Source organism: Lissotriton vulgaris, unplaced genomic scaffold, assembly GCF_964263255.1.
Source record: "Lissotriton vulgaris unplaced genomic scaffold, aLisVul1.2 SCAFFOLD_1239, whole genome shotgun sequence".
In the NCBI taxonomy this organism is placed as follows: Eukaryota; Metazoa; Chordata; class Amphibia; order Caudata; family Salamandridae; genus Lissotriton; species Lissotriton vulgaris.
This window is the reverse complement of record NW_028250096.1, coordinates 354,939-369,825: the sequence shown is the minus strand read 5'-3', so window position 1 is coordinate 369,825 and position 14,887 is coordinate 354,939.

Below are 14,887 nucleotides of genomic sequence, written 5' to 3'. Positions count from 1 at the left end.
CGTTGGTGCAGGGTGGGGGGGTAGATTTTAGTTTACATATTTAGTTTCTATGGGCCTTTTCTCTTCTTTTCCTGCGCTTTCTTGTACTAATTTCCTTTCTGGGTCTGTGACAGAGGATGGTTGGGAGTGGGTGGCACTGGGCGCGACACGAGTTTGATTACTGCTGTTCGCTTTGTTTTACCTATTGTTCTGTCGCCTTGACGAAGAGCTTTACGTAATTGATATCATTTCTATTGTTGCCTATTCATGTGGACTCAATGTACGGACTCGGATATTCTTTACACCACTCCTTTATTGTTTTATTTTACCAAAAACTTTAAAATTTGACCTCACTGATCCTTCTCCCTGGCGGCACGTCCTTTTCAGTGTAATTGTTATTAATTGTTGTTGTATCACATGATGCCGTCGGTGGACCGTATTGTTGCCACCTGTGCTCATATATGTCGTGGCCGGCCGGATGGTTGTAGGCCCGTATTTGTTTTTCTGCAACACGCACAATAAAGGTCTTCAAAAATTAAAAAAAAAAAAAAATAATTGTGTTGTTTTCTAAAGTAAATAGATTCTACATCACAAATTGATAATACTTCTTTGGTTCCACTTGGCTGCTACTGGTGTGGCAGCTATGAAACTGGAGTCTGGGTTGTCAAGATCTTTTTTTTTTTTTTGTTCAAAGCTTTTTTATTTGGAGCTGCAAGAAATACGACAGTACATAAGACCAGTTCGTGGGTATACATACATTGCTATAATGAAATCATAAGTAAGTCCAGAAAAAAAACATAAGACCAGAAACAAAAAACAAAATGTCCACACTCAATGACTAATAAGCAGATGTAGGCGAGTTACGTCCAAAGTATCACGATGACTTGTTTAGCATGACCATTATCACAAGACACGACCTGTGGAGAAAAGAACACCAACAATGGGTAGCAGAGGCAGCATGAGCTAAGCATTTGTGTAGAACTACACTGTATACAATGGGAGGATGCACATGACAGCTTATGTAGAAAAGTGCACTGAGTACCAAGTGTTCAGATTCATGGGGGTTTGAATGCGTCAAAGTGGTCATCCAGTGCGGACCAGAGTTTCCTGAGCGGCGGCCTCCATGGGGTGGAAGTTAAAGATATGTTATCTGCACCTCTTAAGTGGGAGACCCAATTTAGCCAGTGGGGAAAGGAAGCTTTGTGCGTGCTTTTCCAGTTATTAAGGATGATTTTGACCCCAGCCGTCAGCAGCAGGTCCAGTAGGGCTTTGTCATCATCATTGAGTGTGACGGCTTTGGCAAAACCTAGAACAAGCGTTGCAAATTCCCTTGGTAAGGTGATATGGAGTACTGTGCGTATGAAATCAAAGATCCTGTCCCAATATGAGGTAACACAGGGGCATTTGAAGATCAGATGTTCCAGATCTCCTCCCATATTCGCACAATTCCAACATGTGTCGTCGGGTTTGATTTTGTGAAGGAACAACCTCCTGGGAGTCCAGAAGGCCTTATGAAGCAGCCAGAACTTGGTCTGTGAGAGTGTAGGGCTAATTTTGTGGCGGGTGGTTGATTCCCAAGTGCTGGCCCAGATAGTGTCTGAGTTAGGTGTGGAGGAGAATGAGTCCCAGTACTTTTGGAGAGGTGCATTTAGGGTGGACGATTGCGGCCGCATTAGTTTGTACAGTCTAGAGACTTGGTGCCCCAGTTTGTTAAGTGAGGTAAATAGACCCGGGAGGGAGGGGGGGACAATCGTCAGGTTAGCCTTCGCTAGTGCTACTTTAATGTGTAAGAAGTTATAGAATTCAACGTTATGGAGGTGGAACTTATCCTGAATTTCTTTGAAGGTTAGTGGATGCGAGTTCACGAACAGTTGGTGTGGGAATAAGATACCCTTGTCTATCCAGGTGGGGTAGTTGAGAGGCTTCCCTTTGTATACAATTTTGGGGTTATGCCATAGAGATTCCCAAGAGGAGAGACGGAATTGATGTGGGAGGCATTTACTGATCTTTAGCAGAGCCAATTTAGTATTTTTGAAGATGGGCCCCGGACCTAGGTTGGGACGGAGTGTGGCGGTGAGTAGGGCGCAGGGGCTAAGACCCTCAAGAATAGATTTTTCCACAAAGAGCCACACTGGGGTGTAGTCAGATTGGTAGGAAATCCAATGCGACCCTTGTTTCGCTAAGAAGGCGATCTGGTAAGTTTTATAGTCTGCCAGATTGACTCCACCTAATTTCTTGTCTAGTCGAAGTTTTTTTAAACTGATTCTGGCTTTTTTGCCCTGCCAGAGAAATGCCGAGATGACTTTGTCCAATTTGGAGTGGAATACATTAGAAAGGAAGAGTGGGAGCATCGTGACAAGGTAGTTAACCAGGGGGGATATCATCATTTTTATAGTTTCAACACGGCCCCACCAGGTGATGAAGCGGGGTGACCATCCGTCCAACTGACTTTTGATTTTGTCTAGGGTTTTGTTCTCGTTGTGTTTAAGGGTACTCAAAAGCTCATCAGTGAATTCGATCCCCAAGTATTTAATCACTCCCGTTTGCCAGAACAGGCCCGAATTGCCCAGCACTTCTCTCGAAGTGTGGATATTAAGAGGTTTTACTTCGGACTTATCCCTGTTTAATTTGTACCCGGAGAGGGAGGAATATTTATCTATTGAGGACATTAGTGCGGCAATGGAGTTGGCAGGGTTCTCGGTCGCTATCAGGATGTCGTCTGCGTATGCTGCTAATTTGATGCGTGAGTTTCCAAAGGAGATACCCTCAATGTCCCTGTTATTTTTGATATCTGTGAGGAGTGGTTCAAGGGCTAAAAGAAAGAGAGCTGGTGATAGGGGGCAGCCCTGTCTGGTCCCCTGGTACAGACGGAAGGGATCCGAGAGGGAGCCGTTAATAGCTATCCTGGCAGAAGGGGCAGAGTAGAGGGCCATCACCATCTTGATAAATGGGTCGCCAAGGTTGAAAGAGAGCATGCATTGGCGTAGAAAAGACCACGAGACCTTGTCAAATGCCTTTTCTGCATCTAAGGTTATCGCCACCATTGGTACAGAAGTGGATTTTGCCTTTTCTATAATATGACACAGTAATCTAGTGTTGTCGTTAGACATCCGGTTTTTCAGGAAACCTACCTGCGAGGGGCTAATTAATTTGTGAAGGATGGTATTTAGTCTGGTCGCCAATATTTTAGCATATATCTTGCAATCTATATTTATCAGGGATATTGGACGGTAATTTTTAGTGAGTAGTGGGTCCTTCCCTTCTTTGGGTAATACTATGATTGTGGCCTCACTCATTGAAGGGGAAACACCGCCACAGGCCGCAGTAGAGTTATAAAGTTTAAGAAGCGGAGGGTCAATCTGGTCTGCAAAGGCCTTAAAGAAGGGTGCAGTGAAGCCGTCTGGGCCCGGGGCCTTATTATTCTTCAGGGATTTGATTGCTGCCTTGAATTCTGAACTAGAGATATTTGAGCCCAGCTGTGCGCTGTCTGCTTCGGAAAGTTTTGGAAGGCGGAGTGAATTGAGGTAGTCCTTGCAGGCGGATTCGTCTAATACCTTGTCATTTTTGTACAGATCTTCATAAAATGCCTTGAAGGTATCGAGGATGTTTGACTGTTTAGTGTGAATGACATTGCATGAGGATTTAATGGACGATATGGTGGACAATTTCTGTTTGTGTTTCAGGTATGAAGCTAACAGTTTCCCGGCTTTGTTGCCTTCGCATAGCTTCAGGGCCTTAAAGCGGTTAATCCAAACCCCCGCCCGTTTACTGGTGATGGTATTGTATTCGTATTTTTTTTTGGTTAGCGTGTCTAGAACACCTGAGTCAAGCGGGTTGGATTTGTGCTGAGCTTCTAGAATACCGATCTGGTGTTCCAGAGACTCAAGTTCCTTATTAAGTGCCTTGTTAGATTTGGCCCTAATGGCGATGATGACCCCGCGTATTGTGGCTTTCAGCGCATCCCACAAGGTGCTAGGTGAGGTGTCGGGGTTGTCGTTTAGGGAAAGGTATTCCTCAATTGCGTTTGATATTATCAATTTGTTTGCGGGGTCTGAGAGTGTCTCCTCATTAAAGCGCCATCTCTTCGGGGGAAGGATCGATCTAGAACCAGCTAGTTTGGTGTGGATACAGGCGTGATCCGAGACTAATTTTGGGGCTATAACGGTCTCTTCTATAAGATGCGTGAAGGGGCTTGAGATCAATATGAAGTCGATACGGGAATAGGAGTTGTGTGGAGCAGAATAAAATGTGTAATCCCTACCGTCCGGGTGTTGTAGGCGCCATGAGTCTTTCAGGTGATATCTGTCGCATAGACGAAGGAGGGCCTCGTGTGAGCGGGAGGGGTGGAAGGCGCACCTGGATTGCCTATCGAGAATTGGGTCAAGGGGGAGATTAAAGTCGCCTCCCATTATCAACAAGTCATCTGAAGGGATAGGTTCTAATGAGCGGCCGATTGAATTCCAGAATTCTGGGTCGTCTGCATTTGGGCCGTAAATGTTTAGTATATGTAAAGGGTCGTCTTCCCTGAGGAGGTTAGTGATAGATAGCCTGCCAGCATCGTCATGGGAGTGTGAGACTAGAGTAAGGTTAGCTTTTTTCGCTAGGATGGTGATAACCCCTCCCTTCTTATGAGAAGCAGGTGAGGATAGGATATGTGATGCCCAGTGGATGTTCAAGAAGCGGAGATCGTCCTCTGACAGTTTGGTTTCTTGGAGTAAAATTATGTCCCCCTTGGATTTGGATATATACTCAAGAACTTTCCTCCTTTTTACCGGGTGGTTGAGGCCCTTAACATTAAGGGAGACAATCGTAAGATCGTCAGCTAGAGAGTTTGTCTTAGCCATTTGGGTTGAGAAGCAGCGTTGAGAGAATGCGCTCTGATTCAAGGGATATCATCAGCGACTCCCCCAAATGCTCCTTACAGACAACGTGAGGGCCCCTGCGTGAAGGTACAGTGGACTGCAATGAAATGCAACTGACAAGTGTGGAAAAGGAAAACATATGAACAAAACAAAACATAGACAAAAAAATATAAGGCACTTTGAACTCTTGTAGCTCCATTTTCTCCCCCCCCCTGCACCCCTCCTCTCCCCACCCCCTCCCACAGTCCCTCCCTCCCCTCCCCCCCTATACGTACATCGGGAGTGCGACGGCAGTCCCGTGCAAGGCGGAAATTAGGGATACATATGTGGTAGCTGTAAGCTTCCTTAGGCTAATGTAAGATAATGTTGGCATTAGTACCTGCAATTTTACAAACATCCAACTAATTCAAACTGCCTAGGTGGTGGAAAGAGCGACTTATTAACCATAACCATAACAATGACATGGGCGATGAATGGAAGGCAGTAGTGCGAACAGGATATAACTATTACACCTATAACTAGCTGCAACGGTGAGCTATAAAGAACATTGCTGACTAAGATCAACAGAACAACAGGGTTTAAGGCCTACTCACAGTGCCGATACCACGTGGAAGAGACCTGCAAAGGGAACAAAATGCCCGCAGTTAAGCATAGATCGGCATATTGCGCTGGAGGATGACAACATGACAACACGACATCATTAAACACGACATCATTTGTGGAAGTATAGCAGTGAGGATGGAATCGAGATTAGACTGACAGATTGCTCATGGACTTTAAGTGGGGTCAAGTCTTCCTCTTGTTCGAGAGGCCAGACGCCAGTTCCATTTCCTGTTCCTGACGGTCTTCCAGAAGATCAGCAAGGATTTTGGGGTCCGTGAAGAATCTCGGGTGGTCGTTGATTACAATCCTGAATTTCGCTGGACCAGCAAAGGAGAAAGGAATGCTTTTGGACCTTAGCTTTTCTCTTAGATCCAGGAAACCTTTTCGTATTGCCACTGTGTCCCTTGAGTAATCTTGAGTAAAGATGATTCTATGGCCGTCCCACGAGATGGGGTGGTTTCTTCTTGCGAATTGGAGGATCAACTCGACGTGTTGGAATCTGAGTGGTTTGCAGATAAGTGGTCTGGGACCATTTGAGCTCCTAGAAGCGAAAGTGGGGATCCTGTGTGCCCTATCCAATTCAAGGCCGTGTGGGAAGTCCAGTTTGGTGACCATTGGGATCCATGCTTCGAGGAATGCCACGCAGGAATCCGCATCTTTTTCTGAATTCTCCGGAACACCAAAGATTTTGATGTTACCTCTTCTATTCCTGTCCTCCATTTCCGCGTTATGGCGCTTCAGCTCATCCGTTGTCTTTTCTAGGCATTTGATTTTGGAGACTGACTGTTTTGAGATGTCCTCCATGTCGCTTATACGCTGTTCCGCCGCGCCCAGGCCTGTGTTAATTACATTTATATCAGCTCTGATCGCGGTAAGTTCAAGTTGCATTGAGTCGGTGTTGGATTTGGTGGATTTTGAGAGTTCATGTAGATCCGCCAGTTTCCTGAGGATCATTTCCATGTTAGCTGCCATATCGGCTTTTCCTTTGATGGGTGAGTCCAAGAGAGAGTCTGGTTTCACCTTTTTAGGATTGTTCCTGTCTTCTCTGTTCGCCATTATTGCCTGGTGAGTGTGCTCGCTCGCAGTGAGACTGTCTGACCCTATGTAGAGTTGGCGGAGAGCTCTCCTGGACGGCACGGATTAGCACCTTTGCGTTTTTGAGTGGGTTGCAGGATCGCTGACCGCGACAGGATTGTGTTTGCGTTTGCTCTGAAGCAGACAGGTCGAAGGCGTTGTAGATGGACACCGCTGGTTGGTAAGGGTGAGCTCTCTCGTGACAAGAGAGTCGGCTGCAGGACCGCCTATCCGACTGGGAGCGCCTTGGGTGATGGGGTCTGGGTCAGGGATCAAGGCATGAGTGGCCCCAGTTGATTGCTTGCAGACAGGCAGGAAGTACCTAGATTAGCGCGTAGGCGCAAAGGATGATCACTGCGTAGTAGGTGAGGTGCAATGCTCTCTCTCCAGGGTGAGAAACGCCACTATGGTGGTAGAATGCAGCCATGTGGTAATGAGCCGGTTTAGGCACCCCACGTGGGCACAGTGGCTCAGGTGCAGGCAGTACACAGATGTTGGTGGCGAGGCCGACTGGGGTTGTACATTCCTTCACTTGGAGGGAGGTCAGGGCTCAGGATGGCAGTGGATACCCTCGAGGCGTCTCAAGAAGCTCTCCGAGAGCCGGATTGTAGTGATTGCGTGAAGATCGAGTTCAAAGTCGCCGCCATTTTAGGGTCAGGCAACACGAGCCGATTGAAGTCCGCATTGCCTCCCCGCTACTATCTCCTGACGGCAAATAGGCAATTAGGGCGGAGTAACAGGGCAGTTGAGTCCTTACCGCCGGCTGTGGCTGACCGATGGCTTTCAGCGCATCGTCGGTGCTCGCGTGGGTCAGGCACACCGGCCGTGACTAGGCGCCGCCATTTTGGCTGAGCCCGGAGCGAAGGACGCTCAAAAGTCTTAAGGCCAGAAAAGCCCCCTACCGGCACTCGCAGTTCGATCTCAGGGCATCGGTAGTCGTGGTGAAGGTTCCGGTGCAGGTACCTCTGATTGCAGCCGGATTGTACCGTCGGAAACACAAGATCCACGGAGCTCGCTCTCCCTTTTCCGCGGAGCACCCGGTCTAGGCGGCCATTCCTCCTGCCGTCCAAGCCACGCCCCCGGGTTGTCAAGATCTTTTGAGACTTACTGCATGGACTGGCTTGTTGGCTTTCATTTCTATCATTTGGAGGGATCATGAAATTGTAGAGGTTTAATTTTTAGTTTACTGTTTACTTTTTCCTGTTACAAGAGACTGCGTGTTAATATCCTGCTTTAACTTCATATTTATTTTAGCAGATTCTTGCTCTGAGGTGACAGAAGAATGCTCATCATTCGTATTAACACTTCTGCAATAGTTGGAATTTGTAAATCAAATGTAATGGTTTTCTGAAAGCAACTGAGCAATACTGGAGGCACCATTTTTTCCTACCTGTTCAAAAATAGGAACAATGTCACTGTATCTATAGACTTTATTTGATGTTGAGACACATAGACTGTTGAATTTTGGCCTTTTTCTTTTTATTTCATTTTCTAGTTAAGGTAACGGTGTTTGACCACTGTTTTGTCTATTTTGTGTGGTGTTCTTAACTGCATATAAACAACAATGAATATCCTCTTTGGTTCTTATTGACTCCAGCTTACTTATAACAGGAGATCACAAACACATTTGGGTAGGTTTGAAGTTTCTGTTTTTGTACAGTGGATTCGCTTGTTTAACTGATCTAGTTTTGTATTGATACCGACAATATACGTAGCGATATTATGCAAAAGATCAATCTGTAGTTTCAAGTTATTGGATTAAAACTTTAAATATTTAACAGTAGCTTCAAGTGTTGTCAGAATATTTGACCATACCGGGGATACTCCCTGAACTGTTTGACAGACAGTTGCCTATGCCTTGTCTGACGAAAGATTACTGTTTCCGAGGGGGCATTCTATATAGAGATGAACTATTTGAGTTTTGCAAAGGTTGTTTGATCTTCGTAGGACTTTTTATCTTGGTCAGACCCGACAGCCTTAGGTTGATCTTCTCCCAAACTATCTGCCTACCTACTCCACTTTTCCGACCTAGTTTTTGCAGGCTTGAGGACTCTGTGCACTTTACCACTGCTGATCAGTGCTCAAGTGTTTGTGCTCTTTCCCCTAAACATGGTAATATTGGTGCATCCCCAATTGGCAGATTTAATGTACTTAGTAGTGCCTAGTAACTGCACTACATGTGCCCAGGGCCTGTAAATTAAATCCTTCAAGTGGGCCTGCAGCACTTATTGCGCCACCCACTTAAAACCCTCTAACCACGGCACTGGCCAACCATTGTAAGAACCGGTGTGTGCAGTTTATACTGCCATTTTGACCTTGCAAGATAAACCTCTTCCAAGCCCAAACCTTCTGTTTTTGTACATATTGGTTACCATAAAGTAGGCCCTCGACAACCTAGAGGGCATGGTACAATGTATTTAAAAGGCAGGACATGTACTTTTAAATTTTACATGTCCTGGTAGTGAAAAACTCAAAAATTCATTTTTTGCTACTGCAAGGCCTGTATCTCCTATAGAATAACAGTGGGATTACCTTATAAAACTTCATGAGTGGAAATCCCAAATGAGAAGATATACCCAATTCAGGTTTGGTGACGCTGGAATCCAAATTTAAAATCCAGATTTATGGTGAAGTTGGATTGTAAATAGCAATTCTGAAAATGGCACTTTTAGAAAACTGGCAATTTCTTACTTTAGCTATTTGGTAACTGCTACTGGTCTCTGATACGGGTCTGGGAAGGGTGACATCTGGGCTCTGTGTATTCCCCACACAATGACAGCTTAGGTGTGACTTGATAGGCCATCCTGTCACAATGGGAGGGAGGAGCTGGACCCAGCCTCACTTACACCTGAATGGGCTCTGTCCTGTCCCGACACAAAGGGCTGCATACCCCCTGTAGCGAGTATGGAGACAGTGCCAATCAAAGGGACTCCCACAAAATCTACATGAAGACTGCCACTGCAAGATGCGTGAAAGGATGAAAGCCCTTCTGAAAACACAAAATTGAACACACTCTGTCTGCAATGCCAAAATACACTGCATGTCTTATATGCAAGTCATCCCTACAACAGGCCTTGGAGTCCTAAGGCAGGGTGTATTATAATTAGGGCTCCCAGTTTTATGGCATTTTTTTTTTTTTTACATTTCGGTCTGTATTTATCTATATTTATTTTTTGCTAATTTTATCTGCATTTATCTTGGTATTTGTGAAATAATGAAGCTGAAATTATTATATTTTCACATTTATTTAACCGATAAATATGCACACATGCCTGAATGCCTGACAGGTTTCAGGCCTGAATTAAATCAAAGCACTTATATAAAAACATACAAATTACAGTATCAGCCTTGTGTATATTTACTGCTGCTAAAGCCGCTTTACTAAAATCCCTTTCTTTTTTAAACCCCTTTCCTGGGGGGCGCTAGAGGGCGCACACGCTAATGGCCGCACTTCCGTGAGGCTCTGGCTGCCTGGCCAGTAATATCCTAAACTTATCCGCTTCCCCTGCGAGCTGAAGCCTGAAACCCGCACCGAGTGCGAGGCTGGAGGTCCTGCCGGTCCTGCCCGACTTTGGAGTAAATCGGAGGCGCTGGGCCCGAGATATGGCGAGGTGAGCAGCCACCGGGTGAGGGCGACGCGGAGAGCAGCAGAGACGCGCCGGGAGCTGACCTATGCGAGGCCGCGGCTTCCCACGAGGCAAGTGGGCCTCGAAATCCCTGACGGCGGCCTGCGGGGAGGGCGGCCGATAGAAGACCTGGCGGAGGCTGGCGGAGGTGAGTCTTGCCGTCCCCAGTGAACACCGGGGCGGGGGACGGACGGGACACCCTTTTTCTGGACACTGGGTGGAGCTCCCTTTAACCTCGGCGCACAGCGCCTGGCTCTGCCGATGTGAAGAGTGACGCACCCGGCCACTTTACCTGCATATTCCGGTTACATCCTTGCTTGCCTGATGGACACTGCTGGCGCCAGGCACGGAGGCTAGAGGCCCGGGGAAACACCCGACAGACCGAGCTGGTGACCAAGCTCAGGATCGGAGCTATACTGGTGACATTGTGCTACCCTCCACTGCCGGTGGGCCTGCATCTCTCAATCCTGCACGGCGCTGCTGAAACGGGCTGAGCGCTTACTACCAGCGTGCAGACTCCCCAGGGCGCCCTGGTCACTGATTCTGGGTCGGGGACTCGCTACTCCACCTCCTGCTTGACCCTACCCTACTGGTACTCGGCGCAGAGGGGGTGACTGGCTGGAGGGCCCTGCACTGGTGAGGAGACGGCTACTAGCCACACGTCAGTGGCCGGCCCCGGGCAGCGGCGACGGCCTGAACACCATGGGCAAAAACGACGCCAGACAGGCGAAGCTGTCCTTTGAGGCCGCACCCTCCAAGAAACCACTGCGAGGCGCTACTACCTCTAATGGGGCCCCTGGACCATCGACTGCTGATACTTCTCCTACATCGGCTGCTCCAGAACTGCGTCTGCTCATTGACGAGATGCGTCAGGGCTTTGCAACGATCGTAGATAAGGTGGACCGTTTATCTTCCAGGATGGACGGAGTTGCACAAAAGATGGAAGTCCATGAGGAGCGGCTCACGGAGGCGGAGCGGCGCATCTCAACTGCGGAGGACGTATCAAACACTCATGATACGCGGCTAACCCGGATGGATAATATCCTAAGGGTAATCGCAGCTAAGAACGAGGAATTGGAAGCCAGGAGTAGGCGCAATAACATCCGCGTCACGGGAGTTCCAGAATCCACCAACACGGGTCGGATGGAAGATTATGTGGAGCGTATCCTGACCACCGCCATAGGTAAAGAGGCCTTCTCCAGCCAGTTCATTGTGGAGCGGGCGCACCGCTCGCTGGGTCCGGTCCCTAAGCCGGGGGCACAGCCTCGACCTATTATAGCCCGGCTACTCAATTACCGCGACCGGGATGCGGCGCTGAGGGCGGCCCGGACTACTCGGAACTTGACCTGTGACGGGGTACAGTTCTCATTATACCCGGATTTCACGCCCATGGTACAGGACCAGCGTAGAAAATTCCTGGATGTAAAAAAGAAACTTAGGGATATGCAGATTGACTACGCCCTCCTGTACCCGGCACGCCTCAGGGTGACCCATCAGGGCAAACAGCATTTTTTTTCGAACCCGCAACAGGTCGAAGACTACGTAAAAAGGCTCCGAGCGGCCAGGAGGGAGGGGCGCAATGAGGAGGAGGAGGAAGCCGCAGAACATCAAGCCGAACGAGAAGACTAGTAGTGGGAGACTTTTGCTCGACTGCTTGATAACTACCCAATGCACTATGGATACAGCTTTCGGACCTTGTGGATCCTAGAGGATGAAACTGGCCTGCGCTTCGTGTGGTGGTGCCACTGAGAACTATCTGGCCTCGGAAGGGCCTTGCTGCCAGGCGACTGGCGGCTGATCATCGCGTCTGCTTGTTAAACTTATTTTGCCGAAGGGTTTTTTTTTTTTTTATTTTTTTTATTTTTTTTGGGAAGAGTACATTGCTGGCCCTGACGGTGGCCAGGAGAAGGAGACTCGCACGAGATGAGTTACTTTGCCACTGATACGGTGCTGGCCGTTGCCCGGGCACGGCTGGAGGAACACATTTGCACTGCATTGAGGTGACGGGGGGGCTTTGGCCTGCAGGGACGATACATACCAGGCACCACCCCACCTTCTCTGTCTTTCCCGTATGTTGCATGCGGATGGGGAGGGGAGAGTAGGGGTGTTTCAGTGTGTACCTCTTTTGCTCCCGAGAGGGAATTCCCCACATGGTTTTTCTAATGTTATGGGACGTTTGGGTTGGGACAGGGGGGAGGGACAAGGTACTGGCAAGTTTGGGTTGCTTCAGTGGGAGGGGGGAGGGACCGGACAGTCAGGGTCGGGTGACTGTGCACGTGATGGGGAGTACAGTTTTTTTGTTAAGCTGCTAGTTGTTCGAGGTGGCGAGTTTGATGCGTGTGGCAATAATGGCGAGAATGCAGGTAGTATGGATGACATGTATGGGAGTGTGGTTGAACGGGGGGGGAGATTGCGCTTGACAGCGGAGGTGGCGGCGAATGGTACTGGTCGATTCGGAGCTGGGGCATTGACCACCGGCTTCGTGCTGGGATTGAAAGACATATATGGGCGATAATGTGTTGGATAAAGTTGTCATATTGTCCTGGAATGTCCGCGGACTCAATGATCCCCGTAAATGCAGAAATGTACTTGCATATCTAGATCGCCACCATGTGCAAATAGCTATGCTCCAGGAAACCCACCTTAGACCGGGTAGCACTCCCAAGTTTGCGAGTCGATGGGCGTGTGAGAGAGAGTTTTCCTCTTATTCCACATATTCTAGGGGGACGGTAATACTGGTCAATAGGAAACTTCCATTTCAAAAGCTGGGTGTGCGAGTGGATAAGGAGGGGAGATATGTCATCCTTTGGGGGAGGCTGGGATCTGATGTAATAATGCTTGTGAACTGCTATGCACCGAATGTCGACAATCCAGGATTTTTCTTGTCATTGTGGGGCCATATGTTGGAGATTGAGGCCGCGCACGTTATCTGGGGGGGGGATTTTAACCTATCACTACACGACACGATGGATAGATCAGACGGGAGTGGACATTACAACATGAACGCCACAAACACGCTTCAGGGGATACTTACGGAGGCGGTACTGGTAGACAGTTGGAGGCACACGCACCCGGCACTCAGAGAAGGCACCCACTTCACAGCACATGCGCGCTCATGGGCAAGGATTGATTATTGCTTCATCTCACGGGGGCTTGCTGGGGGACTAGTGCAAGCAAAGCATTTGCCTCGCACTTATTCAGACCACTGTCCAGTATTGACCGTCCTTGAAGTACCCGGGCACACTAGGGTGAGACCGCCATGGCGCCTCTTCCCCTCGGCCTTGCTAGATCCTATCTTTAAGCACGAACTCGGAGAAGAGATCGAAGCCTTTTTTCCTAGAAATAAGGGCTCTGTGGAAAAGGTCGAAACCATCTGGGAGGCGTTTAAAGTCACCGTCAGGGGCGTCACAATCTCTAAAAGCTGCGGGATACTGCGGAGCATAGTCCGCACTCTACACACACTCGAAGGGGAGCTTAGGGCGCTAGAGGTGGAAATGGCAGGAAATACCAGTCCTGAGTTGGCAGCAAAATTCAGAGCCAAACTATCGACTTATGAGGAGGAGGCGGCCAGGGAGGTAAAATTCAGAGGCAAATATTGGACAGCTAGACGGTACTGCGAGGGGGACCGACCGGGGAAGGTATTGGCTGCGCTCACGAGGCACCAACGCTTTGCCTCTCATATCCTAGAGATCTCGGATGGGGAGGGGAAGATCCATCAGGATTCTGAGGGGATTCGGGACACCTTCCTGCAACACTACGGACGCCTGTACTCCACACAACAGGGGGGCGAGGTAGAGTTCGGTAATTATCTGGACGACATTGCGCTCTGCTGGTTGAGTGACGGGGACAGGGGGTTCTTAGGGAGCCCTTTCGAACTGGACGAGGTCAGGGAAGCGATCATGTCCCTCAGTAATGGCAAAGCGGCGGGGTTGGACGGCCTACCGGCCGAATTCTATAAATGTTATATCGACATAATGGCGCCGGTATTGAAGGAGGTCTTCGAGGAATCGCTGGAGGTGGGGATATTACCGGGGTCCATGAGAGAGGTGGCGATCACCTCGCTGTTGAAGCCGGGTAAAGATCCGAAGGACACTGATGCCTATAGACCCCTGTCTTTACTGAACTGCGACGCAAAGATACTTGCGAAAATATTGGCTACAAGGTTGTCCCTGCTGATGACTAAACTTGTACTTCCAGACCAATCTGGATTTGTCCCAGGGAGGGCCACGTCCCACAATCTGCGCACGTTGTTCTCGTTAATCCCCACCATCGCTCCCGAATTGCCGGTTGCTGCTGTGTTTCTGGACGCCACTAAGGCGTTCGACTCGGTGGAATGGGGATACCTGCTGGCCATCCTGGGCAGGATGGGGTTCCCCCGGATATTCATCGCATGGGTGACATTGCTATACACTTCCCCAGTCGCTAGAATAGTCATCAACGGGGCGCTGTCGAAACAGATGCCGATCACGAGAGGCACTAGGCAGGGATGCCCTTTATCGCCCTTACTATTCGCCCTGGCGATAGAACCGCTGGCCTGTAGGATACGACAACTGCACAAGGACAGGGCCTTTTACTGCAACCAGCGACAGATAGGCATCTCCCTCTATGCAGATGATGTCACACTGTATGTGCGCCACCCACAAGATAACCTCAATCCACTTTTAAGAGAATTTGTAGCGTTTGGAGGCATATCTGGTGTACATATTAATTGGCAAAAGTCACAATTCTTCCCTCTCACGGCAT